Genomic DNA, 23,909 nt, shown 5'->3' on the forward strand with positions numbered 1-23,909 from the left:
ACGGTTCATTATATTTATGATGAGTGTTGTTCCTCTCTTTTTTTAGTTTACATATTACATTGAGCATAGAGGCAGGCATGTTGATTGAGATACCCACTGTTATTAAAGGATGCTTTATCACTTGGATAAGGACTTGTGTAGAACAATAGAACAACTCTACCATTTTATGTGTGTTCTTTAGAGTTCTCCCTGATGAAGGACCTATGGTCTGAAATGCATTGGCCAGGTATTCATCTGTCTCTGCACAGCTTTGAAGATGTATTATATGAAGATGGACCAATAAAAATAGATTTTTTTTCGATTAAGCAACTTTGCATTATACTTTGAAAAGTGCAGGAATTATCCATGGCTTTTTGTTCACCTTTGTGTGCGATCAGGTCTGGAGAAGTGTTGCTCAGCCAAGCTTCCATATTAGTTTGCTACAGTGTGTATTGTGGTTACTGATCAGCACCATTACATTCACAGCATTGTATTATACTAAGTATTAATCCAGGTGGTGCCCACCTCGCCCACAAACACCACCAGACTCAACCATCTCAAGGAAGAGAACAGGTTAGAGAAAATCTGACAGAAAAACTACCTTCAAAAAGACAGAATGACAAACCACTGACATCCCCCGATCCACAAAGCAGAAACAATAAAGGGCCAAAAAAATAAATGAAGCACACCACAGAGTGGCCACTGAGCATGCCCTGTTCAAAATTACCAAAGAATTCGAAAACTCTTTAGGCTGCAAAAATGCACTGAAACCACCTCAACAACTCTGCAACTCACTTGCGGCACAGTTCAATGTCACAGTTGTACAGAACAAAGGCCACCTGCATAAGAGAGGCTAATCTACAGCACCCGAACCAGCAATGGAATGATCACCCAGAAAAACCTCAATAGCATCAATGGAAGCTTTCTGCTCTTTCTGTTCACCAGAATGAATGACCACAGTCAACACCAGAAAACTAGCAGGATCACCAAATGCATATTTCTACTAAACATCTGTAACCCAACAACCCAGACTTGACAGCATCTTCTAATTACTCACCAACTTATCAATAGAACAACACACCCTCATATGTACCATTAAACCAGCTGAAGTTAAGCTTCTACTTAAGAAGGTCAAACCTAACCCTGATGACCAGGCAAGCTACTGCCCCTTCTCCAACACATCCTTAATTGCAAAGGTCCTTGACAATGTGAGAACCAACAGCATCTTTCATGATTCACAACACAGACTCAGATTCTTGAGGGGAATGGAATCCACCTTTATCTATGCATGGCAAAATGAAAGGAAATACATAATTCAAACATACCAAGTGCCCTCATCCTTCTCGTAATGTTTGAGGGCTTTGATGCCATCAGCAACATACTCCTGCTAAAAAGACCTACAGACATCCAACCTGGGAGAACCAGCTGTGTCAGGTCACATCTTTCCTTTCAGAAGGACAGAGACTACCCACACAGCTCACTTCAAGAGTCACCCCTTTAACATCATCTTCAGAGTGCCCCAAGGATACAGCGTATCCCTGCTTCTTTCCACAATCTACGTGCCCCCCCATACTTTTAAATCATCAACTGCATGGATTATCCTCTCAATTGCAAATCAACCAGACATGGGCAAATGCTGTTCACATATTGACTCATGGCTGACAACAAATTGATTAAAACTAAACCCAACCAAATTGGAACACATGGCTTGTGGCACCAAAATACTTGACCGCCGAGCAATCCCTTGGACTCAGGAAATGGGAACCTCTCCATAATCTACTGCAATTATCAAAATGTGCAGTCTTTCAATGACTCACAACCAAACCCCAAGTTAAAGTTAAAGGCACAGAAAGAAGCTTCCCCTTCCAACTCAGAAACATATGGCGCATCATGACATAGCCAACATTCTCACACAAAACTATGGCTCTCATCTCATCATGTTTGATTGCATGTCAAGCCTTTAGTGTGGAAACACAGAAAATTTTCTTTAGTGATCACAAAGTTCTCTAATCCCTGCAGCTAAACTCCTAATAAGACAGAAATTATGGGGAACAATCATCCCAGCTATCAGACATTTCAGTGACACCCACTTAAATTCAGGCTACTAATGGTTCAAGGCCTGCACCTTCACTGCTTTTGACACTGTTCTCCCTGAAGGCTGCAAGATCCTGTCCAATCCCAGGCCCTCCCGGCCTGGAGGCAGAGTGGCTCTTATCTTGCCTGAATGGGCGCCTGCCTCCATCATACCCACTGAAACCTACTCATCCTTTGAAACCTAGTCTGGAGGATTTCTGTCTTTCCTACCTTCTCCATTACTCTTGCTACCATCTAAATGTCCCCCGGACCAACTTCCTTCTGCTTCTCAGAATGGGCCTCTTCTCTTCTTGCCTCCTCCCCCAAACGTATCTTCCTTGGGCAACATCCATCTTGACTCTCCTGATGTGACTACTGTACTCTATCACAACCTCTGTGACACTCTTTTCACTGTCCTTCCCTCTGGCACAACCCTCTCTGCCGGACACACCCTGGATGCACACATCTCACCAGACATCCCACTCTCCAATCCTTTCACTACCCCTCTCTCCTGGTTTGACCACTCTCTACTCTCCTCCCACCTTGACCTCCCCCTACCCCTGATGATGCCTCCACTGGCACTGCCAGTCACCTTCTCTGTCATTCGACTGATGAAGCGAGTGTCAGTGACTGCATTTGCCTCTTCTTTCATCCCCCCTTCTTTGGACTCCCCCTCTGACTCTGTTCTTGCTAACCTCCATCTCTCTGTCTCTAACACCTCAGACATCCTTGTCCCTGTCATGAGGATCCACATGAAGCCTGCCTCCAAATGCAATACTTGGTATGATTCCGACTTGGCAGCCCTGAAACGCAAGTGCAAGGCTGCAGAGTGGAAGTGGCAGGAATCCAGCGCATCCTCTGGTAAAATAGCCGCTGCCTCCTCCGAAGGCAATACCGTCTCACCATCTCTTCCAAGAAGAGGGATCATGTCCAAGCACGCATTTCTGAAGCCACCAATAACATGGCTGAGCTCTTTAAAATCTGCAAGGAACTTGCCAATCCTACTGCAGTCCCATTCTCTCCTCCTCCCTCCCAGGCCCTCTACACTGCCCTGGCCACCCACTTCTCCAAAATATTGGACATCCTGTCCTCTCTGTCATCTGCCCCCACCCACTCCCTTCTCTTGCCTCCGTTGGCCCCCACTCTCCCCCCGATACTCTCCTCCTTCTCTCACATTGCAACCTGATGAGATCTCTAGAGTTGTCCGCTCTAGGAATGTTTCCTTATAAATTGGATTGGTGCTGTTCATAAGGAAGGTAGATGGATTGAGGAGGAGGTGTTATGTGCCAAATTTACCATAGCCGGCTATTCCAGTGGTGATTTCAGGAAATTAAAAAGATGTATTAAGAGATGGATGAGCAAGGAGATACTGTTGTGGACCTCTCTACAGAAAAGTGAATCATGTTGCGGTTCCATTGCCAGCAGAATATACAATCGGGTTGTGTCCAATTATAGAGAGAATACAGGACTAAAAGCAGAATGGGGAAGGAGGTTGGACTGTGACATTTCTTCTGAGATGTGGATGGGGATGTGTGCTAACATTAAACTTTGCTCGATTAACTTAGAAGAACGTTCAAGGCAAATTAAAATCCTCAACAGAGTATACTAAAGTACGGAGAGTTTGAAGATGAGAGGCATTCAATGCAAATTAAAATCCTCAACAGAGTGTACTAGAGTCTGGAGAGATTGAAGATGAGAGGTATGCTGGATTCGGATGACTGCTGGAGCTGTGGAAATGAAGTGGGAAGCTTAGATCATATGATTTGGGACTGTGTACGTGTACGTGGATTGTGGCAGGATGTGTGTAACATATGCCTACGGTTTTTACATCAGGATACTGCTCTAGATTTCAAAACGATGGTCTTAGGGTGTGAGGAGTTACTTGAAGATCTTTCAATCTCTCCGAAATAATTTCTATTCAGGGGGCTTCTATGTGCAAAAAATGATACTGAGGAGTTGGAAGTCTCGAACAGCACCAACGGTTGTGGAGTGGATCGAGGAGATGAATTGTCTTGCCAATATGGAAAGAATAATCTACAGGAAACAAAAGAAGCTTAACTTGTATGCTAGAATTTGGGATGAGTTTCTAACCATGTACTAGTTCTCTGTTTGTAATTATGTGCTCTCTCATCTGCATGTCTTTATATTGTTTTACTATTCATTGATTGTTCTTTGCTGTTTGGTCAAAATTAGAAATAAACAAATAAATAAATAAAAAGAATGTTTCCTCTAAACAGGTGTCCCCCTGCTCCTCCAGAACCATCAAGGACAAAATTGCCTCTTTTGCCCCAGCGTCTGTTGGCCCTTCTTGCCCGGCTAACTACCACCCTATCACTATTACCCCTTTCTTGGGCAAACTCATGGAGAAGCGTGTAATCCCCCAACTGACATTACACACTGAAATGCCTGGCTGCCTCCATGACCACAAGTCTGGTTTCAGTGCATTCAGAGGCACAGAAACTGCTCTCCTGAATACCCGTGAAGACCTGCTCTCTAACCTGGACTCAAACATTCCCTTTGTCCTGATCCTCCTTGATCTTTCTCTGCCTTTGACAGAGTCAATCCCTCCAACCTCATAAACCGTCTCCATGATACACAAGGCATCACGGATAAGGCATTTTCCTCTCAAACAGACCCTCCCAAGTACAAATGGGTCCTTTTCTCTCCACCACCTCCCTCTCCACGTGTGGTGTTCCCCAGGGCTCTATCGTCTCCCCCGGCTCTTCAATGTCTATCTAGCCCCTTTGGCCCTCCTGATCTCTACCTTTTCCTCTAACTTTCAGTGTTAATGCGGATGACACGCTGCTCTCTTTTAGGCTACCATCGGCCTCCTCCTCCTCGCTCATCCCTGACTGTCTATTTGCTATGCAGGCATGATGCGCCTCTAACGATTGCTGCCTTTAAGCCAGTAAGACTAAAATCCTTCTCATTGGGACCCCTGCTCCCGCTTTTCCTCTCTCACTCTGGCTGCCCTCCTTGGGCCCTCTGCCCACACCCTCTTGCGAGGTAAAAAACCTTGGGGTCCTCTTCGACTCCACTCTCTACTTCTCTCCACACATCATGGACCTTGCCAAGAAGGCCCATTTCCAGCTGTTCCTCCTCAGAGGTATTGTCCCTTTTCTGACATTATCCCAGAAGCTCACTCTCTCCAGAGCCCTGGTTCTCTCTAGTCTGGACTACTGCAACACCCTCTTTCTCAAACTGCCTATCTCTAGTCTTCACCCTCTTCAACTCATCCATAACAGGACAGCAAGAATTGTTCTTGGCCTCAAACCCAGGGATCGAATCTCTCCGGCCCTCAAATCCCTCCACTGGCTCCCAGTGGCTGCAAGGATAACATTTAAGACCCTCTGCATTGTCCACAAGTTTTCTGGGGTTGTGGCCCTCACTACCTTCAACTCTCTCTTCCTAAATACCTTCCTCCTATAGCCCTTCGCTCATCTACTTCTAACTCTTTGTGGGTTAGTCACTTCTCCAAGCAGAGCATGGGGGTAGATCTCTCTCCTCTGCAGGTGCCTCCCTCTGGAATGGCCTCCGTGCCACTCTCTGCCTTCAGCTGGCTCTCCTTAAGTTCCAGAAGCTCCTCAAGACCTCCCTTTTCTCCTCTTCTTTCTCGCTCTCTCTCCCCTGCTAACATTCCCTTGCTCTTGCTCCAGCTGCTGACTGGCTGCTCGGTGTCCTCTTAGTCTTACAGGACACCAGGCCCCCCCTGACCAGTCCCCCTGCCCTTGCCGCCTGTCCCAACTTGCACTGCAACCTGGCTAACCTTGCACCACCGGGCTGAGATTGCGCCCTGCAGTGCCAGCCTTCCTTGCACTTAACTCAGGTCCCTGCTGCTCTGGGTGAACTTCTCCATGCACCCTTCCATCTGCACGTCTTGTTGCGCACTTGCACGAACTCAATGACACGAGGCCTAGTAAGATTGTTGTCTTGTCCTCCCTTTGTTCCCCCTCCCTTGCCTTGTTGCACCTCAAAAACACTTGTGTATAGGCGCATAATAAATAACAAATCAAACAATCATCACTCAATGTCTGTAGCCCAAGAGAGAAGTCAAGAACCTAGGCATTATTGTGGATAACAGATTAACATTGAACAGCCAAGTAGCTTCTGTTACATACAAAATCTTGTTTCTTCCTGATCAGAAAATCAACCCATTTCTTTCGTTTACTCACCAGGTTTTCGTAATTAACTCTCTGGTCTCATCTATGCTAGATTTTAACAATAGCATCTATTTATGAGCCTCCAATCGCTTGATCACACATCTTCAGAGAGTGCAAAAGACAGTGGCTAGAAATTTAATGAAAGTTAAGAACTATGATCATGTCACCCCTGCTCTATGCTCACGACATTGGCTTCCTTTTAGAAACCAGATCATATTCAAGAGCACATGTGTCTTGTGTTCCAAATTCACAAATGCCCCGACTTCATTCCACTTGCTTCTAAAATTACACTGTAGACTCCTTTGCAGTCCTTAAGATCCAACTCAGATAGGAAATAGATTATTCCTAAATGCTGGGACGAAAGACAGTGGGCCTCATTACACGGAAGGCGCTAAGGGTTAACGGTCACCGGTAATGGTACCGGTGACCGTTAACCCTTACCGCCTTACTACGAGGTCCCTTTGCGGGTTGGTACTTTAACGCCTGCTTTTTAGCAGGCGTTAAAACCACCCCGCAAAGGGACCAGGGTGTTAATTACGGTACCGCAATTTGTGGTACCGTAATTAGCACCTTCCCCATTCCAATTATGCCCTATGGGGCAAAAATGGGAATGGGGAAGGGCAATGGGGGAAGGGGGAATTACCGCCCCGCCAACCTTGGAATAGGGCGGTAATTCCCCTTTCCTCCAAGGCGGTGCCAGTATTTTACCGGCATGGACCAAGGTGCTAATAGCACCTTGGCCCACCGCCTACCGTGTAATGAGGCCCAGTGCCTCTGTGGTTCAGGCATCTAGCCCTTCAATTCCCCACTTTGAAGAGAGCCAAATCTCCTGTCATTTCAGAAACATCTTAAAATGTTCATTTTAATAAATCTTAAAATAGACTTATATCGCATGTTCTCCCTTTTTGATGCAATCCTTAAGACGTTCAGTCCCTATAGAAGACCTGACCCCTTTGTGACCAGTGCATGGAGAGTGGGGAACCATTGGGATTTGCTAATGTGGGGGAATTGTTTGTTTGTTTGTTTGTTTATTTATTTGATAATGCGCACCAAACCCTTAGGTAGCTGGGCGCAATAGAACAAGAAAACCTAAAGCTTAATTACAACATATACAGTCGGTGCAACAGCAACATACAATACATATTTCGTATCCACTTGCAGGTTTCAATGTGGCAGTGGTGCTGTAGGTTACATACTACAGGCATAATGCAGAGAGGTCTCATAGAAACAATGAGTGCGGTAGTAGGTCCAAATCTGACGTGACCAGGGAGACAATAGAGGTTAGGAGTGGGGAAGAGTGGAGTGGGTGTTAATGGTCATTGGTTCGTAACCAGTTAAGCATGTTATGTCAGAATTGTAGGTATGCTTGTTCGGTTCTTAGGGCTATGGGGAGGGCATTCCACGATTCGGCTGCTTTGACCGGGAAGGTTTTTTAATACCCAGAGGTTTCTAACCATGTTCCAGGGGATCGAACCTGTGTTGCTCCACGTCATCTTGTTTCCAAAGGCGTGTATGCTTGCCCTCAGCTATTCTCCCGGCCCCAGTACAAATAGGAAACGATCCAAATTCTATGGATCAGATGCCTTCAGAGGATTTTGAGAGTTCTTCAGGAGCAAGATGAAAGGATAGACCTTCCTCAGCATCCACACCAGCCTTATGGGCTCCTGAGTCTTTTCTGCCCCTCTGGTGCTATTTCCACAAACTTCGCAGAGGGACGATAATTCACAGCATCATCTGTGATCTGCAGCGGAGTCACCATCTCCCTGGTGTGAGAAAAGTAACGCACTTCTCAACCAGTGAATACAACAAGCACGTTTTTCCTGCCGGTGTCAAGAAATGAAGTCTGTAGGATTTTACAATTTACCAAGTATATGGATTTTCTTGGTGTCAAGAAAATAGATCCACAGGATTTCCTTCACTGCCTGGTCTATGGATTTTCTTGAAGTCCGATTAAGTAAATGTATGTTTGGACAGCAGATTGCTTCAATCATAGCGCCTGCAAGGCATTCAGCAGGAGTGGCAAGTGACAAGCTATTCCTGCCCTGGTTCCCTCCAATGGCGTTCATAGCTTTCCGAAGTGCGTCAGCACTTTCCTACTGCATATAGTTTACAGGGTGAACAGGATGAAGTAGATTCCAGAGAATGGGGCCTTTTCTTTGTCAAATCTAAGATTTGAAAGACTATGAACAGCTTGTTGGTTACTGATCCAAGAGCGTATATTTCTTGCTGGCTCTTCTTTGCTCAAACATTTGTGTCGAGCTGCTGTTTTTATGCTCTACGCATTCCTTGAAGAAAAATGAAGAAAGAAAACGGCAGCAGCGTTAAGACGATTGGCAAGGCCTGCACAGCCAATCCATTGTGAAATGTATTTGAAACACTCGCCAATGTTCCAAATAGATTTGAAAGCTTGCACTTACTTTTGTAACTGGAAAAACGCGGTTTAGTTTGACTAAGCCTGTCAGGGTGCGGTTAAAACTACCAACTGTGGAAACCATCACACTCCAAACACGGAAACCATTGTCTGCCTCAGCTGTTGTCTTGGCAAAACGTTTCATACTTACCGTGTATTAAAACAAATCTAAATTTCAACATGTGGTGAACTCTAGTCACACATGTTAAGAGTTATTTCCTTCAGCTGCTTGTTCTGGCTCCTGGAATAGAGCCAAATGGTACCTTTTGCATGACAATTTCCAATGAGAATGGGTAAAGTTTTACAGACGGTTTTAAAGCTTCAACAGAGCACGGCTGTAACACTCTGCACCCCCTCTCTCTACGTGTCCTTCCAAGTGCACGCTTAAAAGTCTACCTTTTCAATGCATCTTGCCTTTACTCTGTTGCATTAGCCACTTGCTGAACAGTGCTACCTTGCTACACACATAGGGGTGCGCTATGTAGAACCTACCACATGTACACATATACACACACACATACAAACAGTCACATACAGTCACACAAGGTCCCCCAGAAAAATAGATGTTTTACATTTGCTTTTTCCGGCCAGTACTTCACCTCTGCTCTGGATCATGTTCTTCCTGCGGCCTGCTCTGAAACAGGAAGCATGGGCTACGTTTATTGACACTTCCCACTTTGAGCCCCGCCTGGGCACGGCCCATAGATTACATGAGACTGTTCAAATAGACTCCATCTTGGCCCTCAATGGGCTATGCTCTCTTGACCCCACTAGTGCCTGCGGGGTGAGGTTGCCTGCAGGCCTCTGTGTAGGACAGAAAGAGTCTGCAGGCAGCAGGTGATTATTCTCTGTCACTCCCATCACTCCTGAAACGGCCATTCAATGACAGCGTGTGCATAAAAAGATGGGAGCGGTGCCCAAAGCCTGTTATGCACCGGCTGAAAGTGTGTGTAATAGGTACATCCATGAAACAAAGACATCTCAGTCTCGGGAGGATAGCTCAGGGGCAACGTGCTTGCCTTGGAAGCAAGACGTCACGGAGCACCACAGGTTGGATCCCTGGTCTGCGATCAGCAACCTCAGGGTATTAAGCATGTTATAAATAACCTATAATATCTTTAAAAGTTCGATAAGGTTATAGAAAACTTCAAACATATTTTTTAGGATGCAGTGTTGAGTTTTTAAGTTGCTTGATTTGATTTTTTTTTACTTTTTGTAAATCACTTAATTTGAATGAAATAATTGCAAAAGAATAGGCTGGGATGAATTAAATCACCTTTGCTCCTCTGGATAAATGCCGATCCGGGTGTCATTGGCCCTCTGAGGGAGTCCCTTAGGGCAGGATGTCCATTTACTGTCTTGCTGGCCATTGTCTCCTTTCGACCGTCTTTTACCTGGATGGTTGACAAAGACTAGGCTGATCACTGTTAAAGAAGACAGGATAACATTTACACCTTTTGTTCATTATTTTCAATTTAGGATTCATGGTGGAGTTGTGGTTTCATTAGGATAGTTGTGACCGAGTTTTGCTTTTTTTTTTTATAACCATACAATAGACATATCTGGGAGCTTAACCATGGACTGGCTCCGTGACCAACAGACAAATAATGGCAATTAAAGTTAAGCTACAGATTGGTACTTTCCCCCAGGGAAACCTCATAAAATAAACCACCCAGAGACCTGCTGTGAGGGTGTTCAGAAAGGGGGTCCTTTTTTCACATGTGGTGGCTGTGTCCTGAAGAGGTCCTCTCTCATATTAAACCGATGACAGGTGTGCCCCTGCCTAGGGGGCCCACTAGTCATTCTGATGGGAGACCAGAGAAATGGGATGTACCCTTCCAAAGGTAGCAAAGCCACTCTTATCGCTCACCTTCTTCTGGCAGCAAAGATTTCACTGGCAAGTACTAGAAGGCTCCAGAAGGTCCCATTATCGCGATGTGGTGGGGAAAACATGGGCGATCCTCATATCAGATAAAATCCCAGCCCTAGCGTCAGGGAAATCCTATGGCTCCCTTATGCACAATATACCTACCATGGAGCATAAAAACCAAGCCTACACAAATACTTGGCATTGTTGTGAGGGGAAGTGGGGAAGCGAAGAACTCAAAACAATCGACATTGGAGCAAGCATATAACCATGGATGAACATAATGCATGTAACCGTTAATTGTAAACTGATTATGTAAATAATGCTGATTTCTATCTGTCACACTAAATAAATAAAGTTATTTAAAAAAAAAACATACAGTAATTGGTGAATTTGTGGTGATTTGATGTTTTGCGCTGTTCTATAACGACCCTTTAGTAATGTTTTTTGACCGATAAATATGTATGGGCTGATGTACTAACTACAGTTATATTCCATGTCATTTATGGGAAAATATTTTTGGGGTAAGTTAAGTGTAAATTTCACAAATAAATCAGGTATTTACCAGGTCAGACAGAGCAATCTGGCGAAACATTCACATTGTGCAAAATCCAGTCCAAGTCTCGCCTGATTCACTAACCAAAACACTTTCACCACAAAATATCAGAACTAAGCATGTGGCCAGAAACCACGCCAGCGCAAGTAAAGGCAAACACCAAGCAAACATCCCAACATGACAACCACATTTTGCTTGCACAAGTAAACATTTTTTCCATTCACTCCAACACTTTTGCCATCCATCCCGACTATTACCGCGCACAATATAACATTTTGACACATCAAGCATGTCGCGGTTTATTATATGATCACAAACAATTCAGGGATCTCCTTCCCCTACAATGAATGTGGCACACAATACAAATGCTTTTATTTCTACAATTCAGGTCCATCCGTCTCGCACACAACCCCAAAGAATACCCAGTGCCTCAGTGGACTAGGAGCCAGGCTGGTGTGTATTAAGAAGCTATTTAGTAATTTATTATTTATGTCGAATTAGAATAAACAGTTTACATCAGCCACCAAAATTGTGGCAACACAAAAATGAAATAACCTTTTTAAAGTAAAACACTGAGATAACTCAAGAATATACAGTGACAAGAATGTCCTTTTACATCTCCCACCAATACAGGCAAAGAACAGTTCAAAGCGCACAATGAAAATGAATGTACCCAAAGTGATACTTTCCTCCCAGCAACCCTCACCTGCCAAACATCGATTTGACTTGATTTCTATGAATGGAAGGCAGTGGCAGGGAGTGGGCAACACAAGGGAACGGCAATCTGTTCATGCAATTCTGTGCAGCACTTTGAGCTGTATCCACGGGCAGAATTTTAGCCATGGGCAGAATTTATTTTCCCATTCAAATCTATCACTATTTTTAAAAATGTCACCACATATCCAGACCCTGGTGTCCATGCCCACTTTAACCCCATTGCCAGTCTCTCATGGACATGGCCAGTAGCCAGATTGTCAGAGTCATGACTTTTGGCCGGATACCTCAGTCACCAATGGTATATGACTATTTTTTTTTACCTACATTATGACACTTTCAAGTCCTTGCCAATGCTCTTTGCACAACATTCCTGCAAATCCATCCATATTTTATATTTTGAAAAGTGTCAAAATGTACGTACATAAAATAGTCATATAACTTAGCTCCCAGTTGACAAAATCTATTCAGACTTTGCAGAAAAATTCAAGGTTGGGTCTGTAATCTTTCTAAAATCTTTTGTGCACATTTATCAACCGGCCATAAAGTTATGACCTATCTAAAATGTTAAAACCCCCCTCTAATTTTGCCTGCTCTTGACAAGATCCCACCAAACCTTGCAAAAACATTCCAATCTGAGTCTTAAATATTTTGTAAACTTTTGTGCAGATTCATGAAACTGCACAAAATTTATAAGCCTTTCAAATATTTTGAGAGCACCCTCTAATTTTGTTCCCTCATGACAAAACAGCACCAAACTTTGTAGAACCATTCAAGGTCACGTCTAGAATAATATCACAACAATGCAGACAGTTTCATTGAATGGCACCAATGTTATACGCCATCCAAAAACTGCTTTTCACCAACCCTGTAATGCAAAAATATGTATGGATGCCCTCGAACATCTGAGATGTTGATACCCATGCTCTGTACCCTTTGGGAATACAACCCTCGCATATAAAAGGTCACTGCCTAGATGTTATAATAGCAAGGGGTGAACAGGCCACTATGAATGACATTGTACCAGTCTATTGGTCTGACCACTACGTGAAGTTTTTTCACTGAATTTTTCAGTGCAGATGAAAATTAATACTAAGGACAGAGTGGCCAAACCGTCTCGAAGGGTCAAGGACTTGGACAGAATTACTGGTAGTGAAATCTCCAGGGCTCGTGCCTCTATCGATTCGGGACTCCCATGTACTGAATTCTTTACAAGTGGAGTTTCAATTTTGGGCACTATTTGTGATAAAATGGCCCAGTTAAAACCTAAGTCCAAAACATTTTCTCAACCCTGGTTTTCACAGAGCTTGCAATGTTTGCGGAAACTGGTCAGCAGGACTAACCAGATTTGGCAAAAAAAAAGCTAACATTGGAAAATAAAATTCAAGCTAAAAAAATACTCTGGAACTATAAAATAGGTATCTTTTGGCAAAAAAATTGTTTTTATGGGTGAGAAATGGAAAACTGCTAAAAATCAATCAAGGCAATTGTTTTCTATCATATCCACCTTTTGCAATCTTAATTGAAAAGCAGCAGTGTTAGATGTCTCAGTAGTACAGGCCAATCTTTTTAACTCTTTCTTTGTGGATAAGATTGAACGGATTAGGGCAGATATTGAACAAGAGATTTCTATTAATCCACCTTTGTCCTTGCTTAATCAATCTTCAGGCAATGTGGATGATTCACAGAATCAGACATCATTACCATTGTTTGAGTTTCACTCAGTTGCTGAAGACGATATATTCAAACGTATTGGGTCTCTTAAACCTACTATTGACTCTTTATCTCCGCTGCCAGCCTGTTCAGCTATGAGAATGGCGCAAGAACTTACCCCATTTGTCACAACTTTTGTTAATAAATCATTGAACTAGTGGGATCGTTCCAGAAGATTTGAAGCTTTCCATTGTCTCGCTGTTTCTGAAAAAGCCATCTCTAGTTGTGGAGACTCTTCAGAATTATCGCCCCATTGCAGGGTTACCATGGCCAGCTAAAATACTTGGAAAAGTTGTTACCAACCAGTTGCAGGAATTTGTGGAAGGCGAACTGTTATTGGATACATGTCAGCCTGGTTTTCAGACAAAGTATGGTAGCGAGACCGCACTCCTGGCTGTACAGGATGAATTGTTAAAGGCTGCGGATCAAGGGGAACTTTCACTATTGGGGATGTTGGACTTGTCCGTAGCCTTTGACTCAGTGAACCATGACATTTTTTTGGAACGGCTACAGAAAGTGGGACGAGTCTCGGATTTGGCACTGAGCTGGTTCAGGTCTTTTCTAACTGACCGTCAACAGCGAGAGAGGCTGGGGGAGTTCCTGTCAGACCTCAAACTAAATTGTGGAGTCCTGCAGGGATCCTCTATGTCCCCGCTACTGTTCAATTTATATATCCGACCCCTTCTGAAAGTTCTGAAGCGTTACGAATTGAATTTTCACTCGTACACGGAAGATACACAAATGTTCATTCGAGTTGCCAACTTTGAGGAAGCACCCAATCGACTAGGCCAGTGCCTGGAAGAAGTAAGTGGCTGGATGTCAAAAAAACACAACCTACTTACAGCTCAATGCTTCAAAGACTGAGTTTATTCTGTTTGGGCCGAAGCACCTGTTATATAATGCAAAGAATTTACCTATTCCTTTGCTTTTGGGCAAAAACTTTAAATTTGCATCTAAAGTAAAAATTCTGGGCTGCATCTGGCAGGAGGAACTTGGGGTTGAATCCCAGGTTGGATCCAAGATTAAAGCGGTGCACTTTGTTTTGAGATTGCTGCATAAAGTGCTTTCTTACATACCCACGGAAGATCAGGCGGCTGTGGTGGGAGCTCAAACCAGCACCCACTTACACTATTGTAATAGTCAATTGTTGGGCCTCACGGCTAAACAGCTCCAACGACTTCAGAAGGCACAGAATGCAGCAGTCAGATTGATATTTAAGTTGAAGAAAATGGCTCATGCATCTCCATTTCGCCGTGAGCTACATTGGCTTTCAATTGACGACCATATTAGGTTTAAGACAGCTTGGGCCTCATTACAACTCAGGCGGTAAGGGGTTTACGGCGCCGTAAACAGCGCCAACCCTTACCGCCTGAGTACGAGGTCCCTTAGCGCCATGGCGGATTTAACACCTGCTTTTAGCAGGTGTTAAAATCCATGGCGCTAAGGGACCATGGAGTTAATTACGCCACCGTAATTTATGGTGGCGTAATTAACGCCTTCCCAACTCCCATTATGCCCTATGGGGCAAAAATGGGAATGGGGAAGGGTAAATGGGGATTGGGGACTTACCGCCCCGCCAAACTTGGAATGGGGCGGTAAGTCCGCCAACCACCATGGCGTAAACATAGTTTACGCCATGGTGGTAAAGTCACGGCCCAGGCGGTAACTTACCGCCTGGGTCGTAATGAGGCCCCTTGTATCGTCTTCAAGTGTGGAAATGGTATTGCCCCTCATATCTGAGGGCGCTAATTCAGTTATATCACCCGGCAAGGCAGCTCTGCTCCTGTGATAGTCAGCTGTTGGTTATTCCTGAATCAGTTTACAAGTCACGGGGCGATAGAACATTTGCTGTATTTGGCCCAAAGCTGTGGATTTCTCTGCCACTTGAATTGAGGACTATGAGCTCGCTTCTCCAGTTTCGTCAAGCACTAAAGACCTTCCTGTTGAAATAGATATCTGTCCAGAGGATGAGGGTCTGGTATGACTTGTTATCTCCCATCTCCTATCTCATGATTGTCATCTGCACCTTTATACAGTTCATTCTGTTCTGTGCGCATTACAAATAAAAAAAAAAAACAAAGAATTCAAAATCAAAAATCATGTTTGCGAACATTACATGGCTGTTTTGAGGGTTTGGGCTGTAGGCGTGAGCAACATTTCTTTTCCATTGGGTCTATGGGAAAAACCACACATTTTGGGAGCCCTCTATAACTTTGCCCCCCCCCTGCACAGAATCAATCTGATGGGGCCATATACTTTCTTTGCAAAGCATTGTGAGGTTTTGTCCGGGGGGGGGCAAAGTTATAAGCCACCGAAAAAAGTTCTCTTCATGTGGGTTGCGCAACTTAACCATAACTACAATGCTGCTACTGCAAGCCCTGTAAGGTATATATTAATGATATCTGGGTTTGGTCTGCAGACTCACTTCCCTATGTTGTCCGTGGATGGGCCTGAGATTGGCCCAGAGGACGGTGCAATGTCTGCAGACATCGGATGCACCCGCCGATTGTATGGTGAAAAGCATGAGGTGTGTCAGATTTTTGGAAATGACCGTCATGTTGGATTCGCCATGACCCGGACAATCTAGCTACTGGCTATGACCACGAGGGACCAGTGATGGGGTTAAAGTGGGCAAAGCCACCAGGCACAGGCTATGTGGTTACGTCTTTCGAAATTGGGATAGGTTTGAATGGAAAAAGAAAATCTGCTTGTGGGTACAGGTTGAAGTGCTGGATGGGAATGCAGCAAATATGCACGAGGAGTGTCAGCAAGAACTTCAAAGCATGTTTTTGCAAATAAGTCCTGCGTTTTACATTTTTGGAAAGTGTGAAAATGTAAGTACACAGCACAGTGATATATCATTGGTGTCATCTTTCATGTCCTTGGTGTTAGTTTTAGCAGTGCACATTAGTGGCATGAGTTATGTTTGCTTAGCTTCTCATGACTGGGGAGGTTCTGAGGTTTTTCGGTTTTACTTGTAACCATAAAGTCCCTTTAACAACATTTTTTCATTGAATTTCATAGGTTTTTATTAGTGCAATTTAACCATAAGATGTTTTTTCTGTGAAAACATATATTACATGGCCACGATAGTGGCCATGTAGTTATGTTTAAGTTGCTGTTTCCATAGGGAGAGCACTTTTTGGGCGGCTTATAACTCACTCCTCCTGGACGAATCCTCACCAAACTTTGCTACAATTCAGAGTGGGCCATATACTTTATTTTTGCAAAGTTTGGAGAGGTTTGGTCCAAGGGGGGCAAAGCTATAGGGGGGGGACCCAACATTTCTTTTTTTCCCATAGACATAATGGTAAATTCTTGCTCATGCCTACAGCCCAAACCGCTGGATGGATTTACACCAAATTTGCGGCAGGAGCGGCGGCTTGGTCCCGAAAGCGTGCTTTTTTTAATTTGGTGTAAATCCATTTGGAAATTTCTTTTTAAATGACCAAAATGTTAAGCAAAAAAATTAGTGATATCTATGTCCGCTCCGCGGACTCACTTCCCTGTGCTGTCCGCGGACTGGCCTCCGATTGGCCAGAAACATTCTTTTGCATAGTCCGCAAGCACCGGGACGCGTCCGCTGATTGGATGGTGAGAAAACGTGAAATGCGTCTGTTTTATTGAAACGCCTGCCATCTTGGATTCACTGACTGTTTTGGGGTCCGCGAATAGCACAGTGAAAACTTTTTTTTAAAAAGCAGCATTTCACTTGTCAAACTCGACAAACAATCTCTGGGGAGGTTGGGGGGAATGAGGATTCAATTGGATATGGCCATAGGAAGCCAAAGAACGGGTTGTTTCACCCCCCGAAGGTCCGCAAACACTCTGGATGTCCTGGGACAGTCCTGTGGTGTTCGCGGACACTTCAGATGTCCTAGGACATCTGTACCTATTTCTCCATTACAGGGTTGGGGAAAAGCAGTTTTTGGATGGCTTATAACTTTGCGCCACTCAATGAAACTGCATGTCATTTTGCAATTTTATTCTAGAACTAATCCTGAATGGTTTTGCAAATTTTTTGGGATTCTGTCAAGAGGGGGCAAAATTAGAGGGAGGGTTCCAAAATATTGTAAAGGCATATAAATGTGGTGTCATTTGATGAATCTGCACAACATTTGCCAAAACGATTTTGGATCTAGATATAAATGGTTTTCTAAAGTTTGGTGGGATTTTCTCAAGAGGGGGCGAAATTAGAGGGGGGGTCTCAACATTTTTTGATGGCTTATAATGTTCTTGCTATTTGACGAATGTGGACAAAAGTTTTGAGAAAGATTATAGACCAAACCTTCAATGTTTGTGTAAAGACTGAATGGATTTTGTCGAGTGTGGGCTAAGTTATTTGACTATTGCATGTATATAAATTTTGACACTTTTTAAAAAATAAAACATGGGCGGATTTCGAGCAAACTCATGAGGAGCATTAGCAAGGAAATTAAAGCATGGTTTTGCAAATGTGCCGTGTTTTATCTTTTGACAAGTGTAATAATGTAGGTACAAAAAATAGTCATATACCTTTGGTGACTGAGGTATAGCCTGTGGTTGTGGGCAGTAGCAAAATTGTCTGGGTCAGACAATGAGTACGAAAAGGTGTCAGAGGTGTGCAAGGGAGATTTTGAAATTGAAAGTTCCTAGATCAGTAGAAAATGCAGTTCCGAACTGTCCGCGAAGGACGGATCTTATCGTGAAGTGCAGACAGGTTCTCGGACACGTCATCATGCCGCACACCAGCGTATGGTCATGTGGCACTGCCGGGAAGGTCTGCAATGAAGTCAGATGTTCGTAGATATCTACGGATGCAAAACTAGTTGAAATAGTTGCAAAAAGTGTATAGAAGTGTTAACAATGATTCTAGAAGGTGTGAAATGGCAGAGTTTTAACGTGACACTTTGTAAATTGGACACAAATATTATTATATTTGGTAAGTATGATATTAGTAAGTTGTAGGAAAATAACATGCACTGGTAAAAACCATGAAATTCACTGAAAAAACGCTGTTAAAAGGGACGTTATGGTAAAGTTGCACTAATAAAAACCTATGAAATTCAGTAAAAAAAAACGTTGTTAAAAGGAAGTTATGGTTACATGTAAAATCGAAAAACCCCTGAAATTCGCCAGTTATGGTAAGATAAATAACCATAACTTGCGCCACCCCCGTGCACTGCTAAGACTAACACCCAGGACATCAAAGATGACATCACAAATATCATTGATGACATCACTGATGACATCACAGGTGCATTTACTTTTCATACAAGGGGTTGTGAATGTAATGTTGGCAAAAAAGTATCAGGGATTATTGGGAGATGTGTAATAAATGACATACTTCATCACGTAATATAGCATTCTAAAGAACATTCCACTGCAGTGTTATTTCTAATACAGGAACCTACTCATACAGAAATGTAGGTATTGGCTGCAGCATACACCACAGAGGTGCTATATTTTTAATTTTACAAAGTTATATAATAAAATGGTGAATGCTTCTGTATCAGACTTTGCCGTACTGTGAAACAAGTACTAAGTAGCTAATAATGCATCACTTACTACATATTTCTACTAATACACACAAAACATAAATAGACTACAATGCATACAAATATGGGGCTTATATATGGAGAGTAAAGTAAGCAAACAAGAGGCAGTACCGTTAGCAATTGTGTATAATCTACATGATTGTATTCACGCACAAAAATGATTGCTGTGTTTCAGGCCTGCTTCTACCCCTATATATGTACATCATAAAATGCGATTAAATTCTAAGGAAAGTAGTGTAAGAACATGTGAAAATAGCAATATCTATAAATGTAATACCTTTAGAAAGTTACATTTCTGACTGTCATTAAATAAACCCACCTGGCCTAGATATGGCAGTGAACAAAAAAGAAGGGGCTAGACATGTGATGTCATCAATGATATTTGTGATGTCATCTTTGATGTCCTGGATGTTAGTCTTAGCAGTGCACTGTGGTGGCGCGAGTTATGGTTGCTTAGCTTACCATAACTGGCAAATTTCCGGGGTTTTTCGATTTTACTTGTAACCATAATGTCCTTTTAACAATGTTTTTTTACTGCATTTCATAGGTTTTTATTAGTGCAACTTTACCATAACGTCCCTTTAACAAAGTTTTTTCATTGAATATATATATATATATATATATATATATATATATATATATATATATATATATATATTACGTGGCCTGTGGTAGCGGCCATGTAGTTATGGTTAAGTTGCTCATCTCATAGGAAGAGCACTTTTTGGGTGGCTTATAACTTTGCTCCCCCTTGGACGAATCCTCACCAAACTTTGTAAAATAAGTATATGGCCCACTCTGAATTTTGGTGTGGTTTGGTCAACGGGATGCTAAGTTATAGGGGGGGGGTTCCAAAATATTTTTTTTTTCCCATAGACATAATGGGAAAAAACTTTGCTCACGCCTACAGCCCAAACCGCTGGACGGATTTTCACCAAATTTGTGGCAGGAGCGGCGGCTTGGTCCTGAAAGCGTGCTTTTGTTAATTTGGTGTAAATCCATCCAGTAGTTTTTTTTCAAACAACCAAAACGTAAGGCAAAAAAATTAGTGATATCTATGTCCGGTCCGCGGACCCACTTCCCTGTTCAGTCCACGGACTGGCCTCTGATTGGCTGTACTGTCCGCGGACTGGCCTCTGTGTTACACTCAAGCCCCGGTCTTACCTGTTTGTCCCTTGCCACTTTCTTCTTAGTAGGTTTCTCTGATCTACGGTATGTCCGGGACTTGAACAGGTAAGGCCGGTGGTCCTCCGTATCCTTCGTGGAACGTAAGTAGACTCAGAGGAAGAGTTCAGGATTCCAGGAAGTAAGAGCAGACAACGTTCAGGAGTAAGCGCGGAACCAGAAAGGGAGGCACTATTCACAAGTATTGCAATTGAGTTGCGAGCGCAGAGTCTGGAAGGGGACCCAGGAAGGAATGAGCGGACGGCCTGGGAGAGGAGTAAGCCGCACAATGGTCCAGGAATGGAGAAGAGTGAGAATGGATGCATCGGAACAACGATCCTAGGAAAGGAACGATGAGTACACTAGCTGCGAACTCAAAAAGGAGTGTTGAGACGCAGAGCGGGGAGTGTGCCCTTTTTCTATGAATCCATTGCTCCGGGGTAAACGCTAGAGCGCTGCATGACTGATGCGCAGGCCATGTTGAGAGGAACACGGCCCCAGTGGTATGGTGCATCATGGACCAGGAAGTCCAAAAGGGGCGCAAACGGCGGTTCATGACAGCATGCCACCTCCTAAATCCCGATCCACCGGGCTTGCCAGGATGAGTCAGATAGAATTTCCGCACTAAGCGAGGGGCATTCATGTTGGAGACAGGTTCCCATGTTTGTTCACTGGGAGGATATCCTTTCCATTCCACTAGATACTGTAGCCAACCTCTTTTATATCTAGAGTCACAGATCCTGGAGACCTCAAATTCAGTCTGATCGTTGACTAGCACTGGGTTGGGTCGGTGAGCTGACCTAGTGGATTCAAGATAAGGATTGAGCAGGCAAGTGTGAAAAATAGGATGAATCCTCTTCCAGGAGTCTGGTAACTGGAGTGGATACACTACTGGATTGATGACCTCTTTGATAGGAAATGGCCCATAGAATTTGGGGGCCAATTTATTAGGATGTAGATGTCGAGGCAGTAGTTTAGAAGACACCCAGACCTTGTCACCAATACCATAGACAGGAGCAGTCCTCCGTTTAGCATCAGCATGTCTTTTGTCATCCATTCTGGCCTTTTTTAAATGTTCCTTAGCATCCCTGTGTGTCGTGACCAGTCTTTCAATCCAGGAATCAACCAATAGAACCGGGGTGGTATGAGGTAGGATCATTGGCAGAACTGATGGGTGGAAACCTTGACTACAGAAGAAGGGGCTTGTCTTAATAGCTGAATGATTAGAGTTGTTATAGGCGAATTCTGCTACTCGAATTAAGATCGACCAATCATCCTGGACTTTGGCTGAAAAGCAGCGCAAATATTGTTCTGAGGTCTGATTTACTCGGTCTGTAATTCCATTGGTTTGGGGTGGTATCCAGAAGACAAGGCACGTTGGATGACCAGCATGTGACATAGGTGTTTCCAGAACTGTGATGTATTGAGGACTGCAGTCTGAAATGATCTTGGAAGGTAGGCCATGTAATCTGAAGATATGCTTCAGAAATATACCTGCCATTTCCTGGGCTGAAGGCAACTTGTACAATGGGGTAAAGTGAGCCATGTGGGTGAACAGGTCGATGGTAACCATTAGGTGGTAAATCCTTTGGAAGGGGGCAGCTCTACGATAAAATCGGTGGCAATCAATTCCCAAGGACAATCTGGCAATGTAGGTTGATGGAGAAGACCAGCAGGTTTCTTATTATCTGACTTATTCTGACTGCAGACTGGGCAGGCTTGGGCATACGCCTTCACTACATCACTCATGTTAGGCTGCCAGAATTGCCTCTGAATATGGCGAAGGGTAGCAGTAACGCCTCGATGCCCGGAATGGAAGGCGTCATGACAGAGGTTCATGATCTTGGTTCTCAACTTGTTCGTGGGTACTGCCAGCCTGTTATCTTTGAAGAGATAACCATCTTTTGTGACTAAGGACCATTGGTTTTTCCCGACGTAGTCCTTCAACAGATCAGAAGATGGTGTTTCAGCTCGGAATCTTTCCAGTAAGGAGTTGGCTTGGGCCACAAACACTGTGTCAGGGAACATTTTTGGAAAGGCACTGGCCTCCACTGGCTCGTAATCAGGACGCCTGGATAAGGCATCAGCAATTATGTTGTGAGTTCCTGGGACGTGATGTATGCAAAACTGATACTGGGCAATAAAATAAGCCCAACGAGCTTGGCGACTGTTTCTGCATTCCAGGGATTGTAGAGGCTGAAGAGGCTTATTGTAGTAACAATCAAGCAATTAGGCCTACCCACCCACACCTGAAGGAACCTAGGAGGCATAAAAGGCCCCCTCAGGTGCAGGCAATAGGAAAGAGATGAAGGAGCTGGAACTGTGACTGGAGTGTTTGCTTTATCAGTAGAGGTAGAAAGAAGAAGGTACAGAGTTAGCAAACAAAGCAGAAGTGGGAGAACCAGAGGGACGCCGGAACGTGGATGCAGCAGATTTCACCTGCTTGTTCTGAGAGGGTCCTGTTTCCCCAAACTGTGAAATGCAGAGGCTGCACAGAAGAAGACATGCAGAGAGGCTGTCTGCCTGATTGCTGTGGTTGCTGGGAAGGAAATGTGTCAGAGACCGAAGCAAGGAGCTGTGGGATTGTCACAGGTCTCTGGAACGAGAGGGGCTCCTTGATCGAGAGGCTGGACCGGAGACACCTGAGCAGAGGAAGGGTGTGGGTCCCTGTGAAGCCAGATGAAGGATAAGTTGTGCCCGAAGTCGTAGAAGTCAAGCAACCCAAAGTCGTAGAAGTCCAACCTGGCTTTCTGATTCCTTGTGCGAGCACTGCTGGCAACAGCATTCAATCTGTTCTTCACTTGTGTAGAAGCAGAAGTTAGCTGAATTTATTTCATTTTCTAACAAGGAAACAATGTGACATGTGAATGGAAAGGTTTCCTTTACTCATGAAGAAGCTGAATGTTCCCAAAACAGCATTTTTAAACATTTAACGTCTTTAAACTTCATGATCGACTGGTCACGTGTACCTAATTTTGTTTCCCAACCAAAGAATGGACGTTACAGGTTGCGTGTTTCTCATTAAGCAGAACAATTGTTGTGAAACAGCATTGCCAACCACTTAAAGCCTTTAAACTTCATGAAGACATGTGTCTAATGTCATTTTCAAAGTGAAGAGCGAACTTTACCTCTTTATTGAAACAAACAATTATTGTTCTTAAGATAAGTCAAGTTTTTAATTATATATCTGCAGTTAGAGAGATTGTAAGCATTGCCCAAGCCAAGAGTACTCCCCTATTGAGAGTGAAACAGCTTTTCTCAAAGTCATACTGTTCTAACAATTACTCTGAGCCCAATAAAATATCAAACTTGCTGATGATACAGGTGGGCAAGCATTATCAAAAGCCAAAAGAGTGGCACCAAAGTTTCTGAGTAATTGCGTGGCTGACATTGGCAAAGAAGTGGAGGAAAAGTTGAAGAAGTGAAACCTTGCTGCTCAAATACAATACTGAAGTTGTTGTGGTTGTATACAGACAAGAGAGGCAAAGAGGCTGCACCTTTTGAAGAGATATTCAGAGGAAGAGTGGCTTGTCTATTTTAAAGGGGATGCAGTACCATAAATTGAATCTTGTCCAATCCTGTCTTTAAAATACAAAGTACTGAAACTGTGGTGGTAGATTTGGTTTGTCAGTGGATGCAAGATACAGTAGTTCAAATGACGTGGAGTGGAAGGCTATGGGGTCAAGGAGAATGTACTCATGGTAAAATGTGGTAGAAGTAAAGTTGTTGAAGTAGG

The sequence above is a fragment of the Ambystoma mexicanum genome, chromosome 4q (assembly GCF_040938575.1).
Source record: "Ambystoma mexicanum isolate Mex_15411 chromosome 4q, UKY_AmexF1_1, whole genome shotgun sequence".
NCBI classification, from domain to species: Eukaryota; Metazoa; Chordata; class Amphibia; order Caudata; family Ambystomatidae; genus Ambystoma; species Ambystoma mexicanum.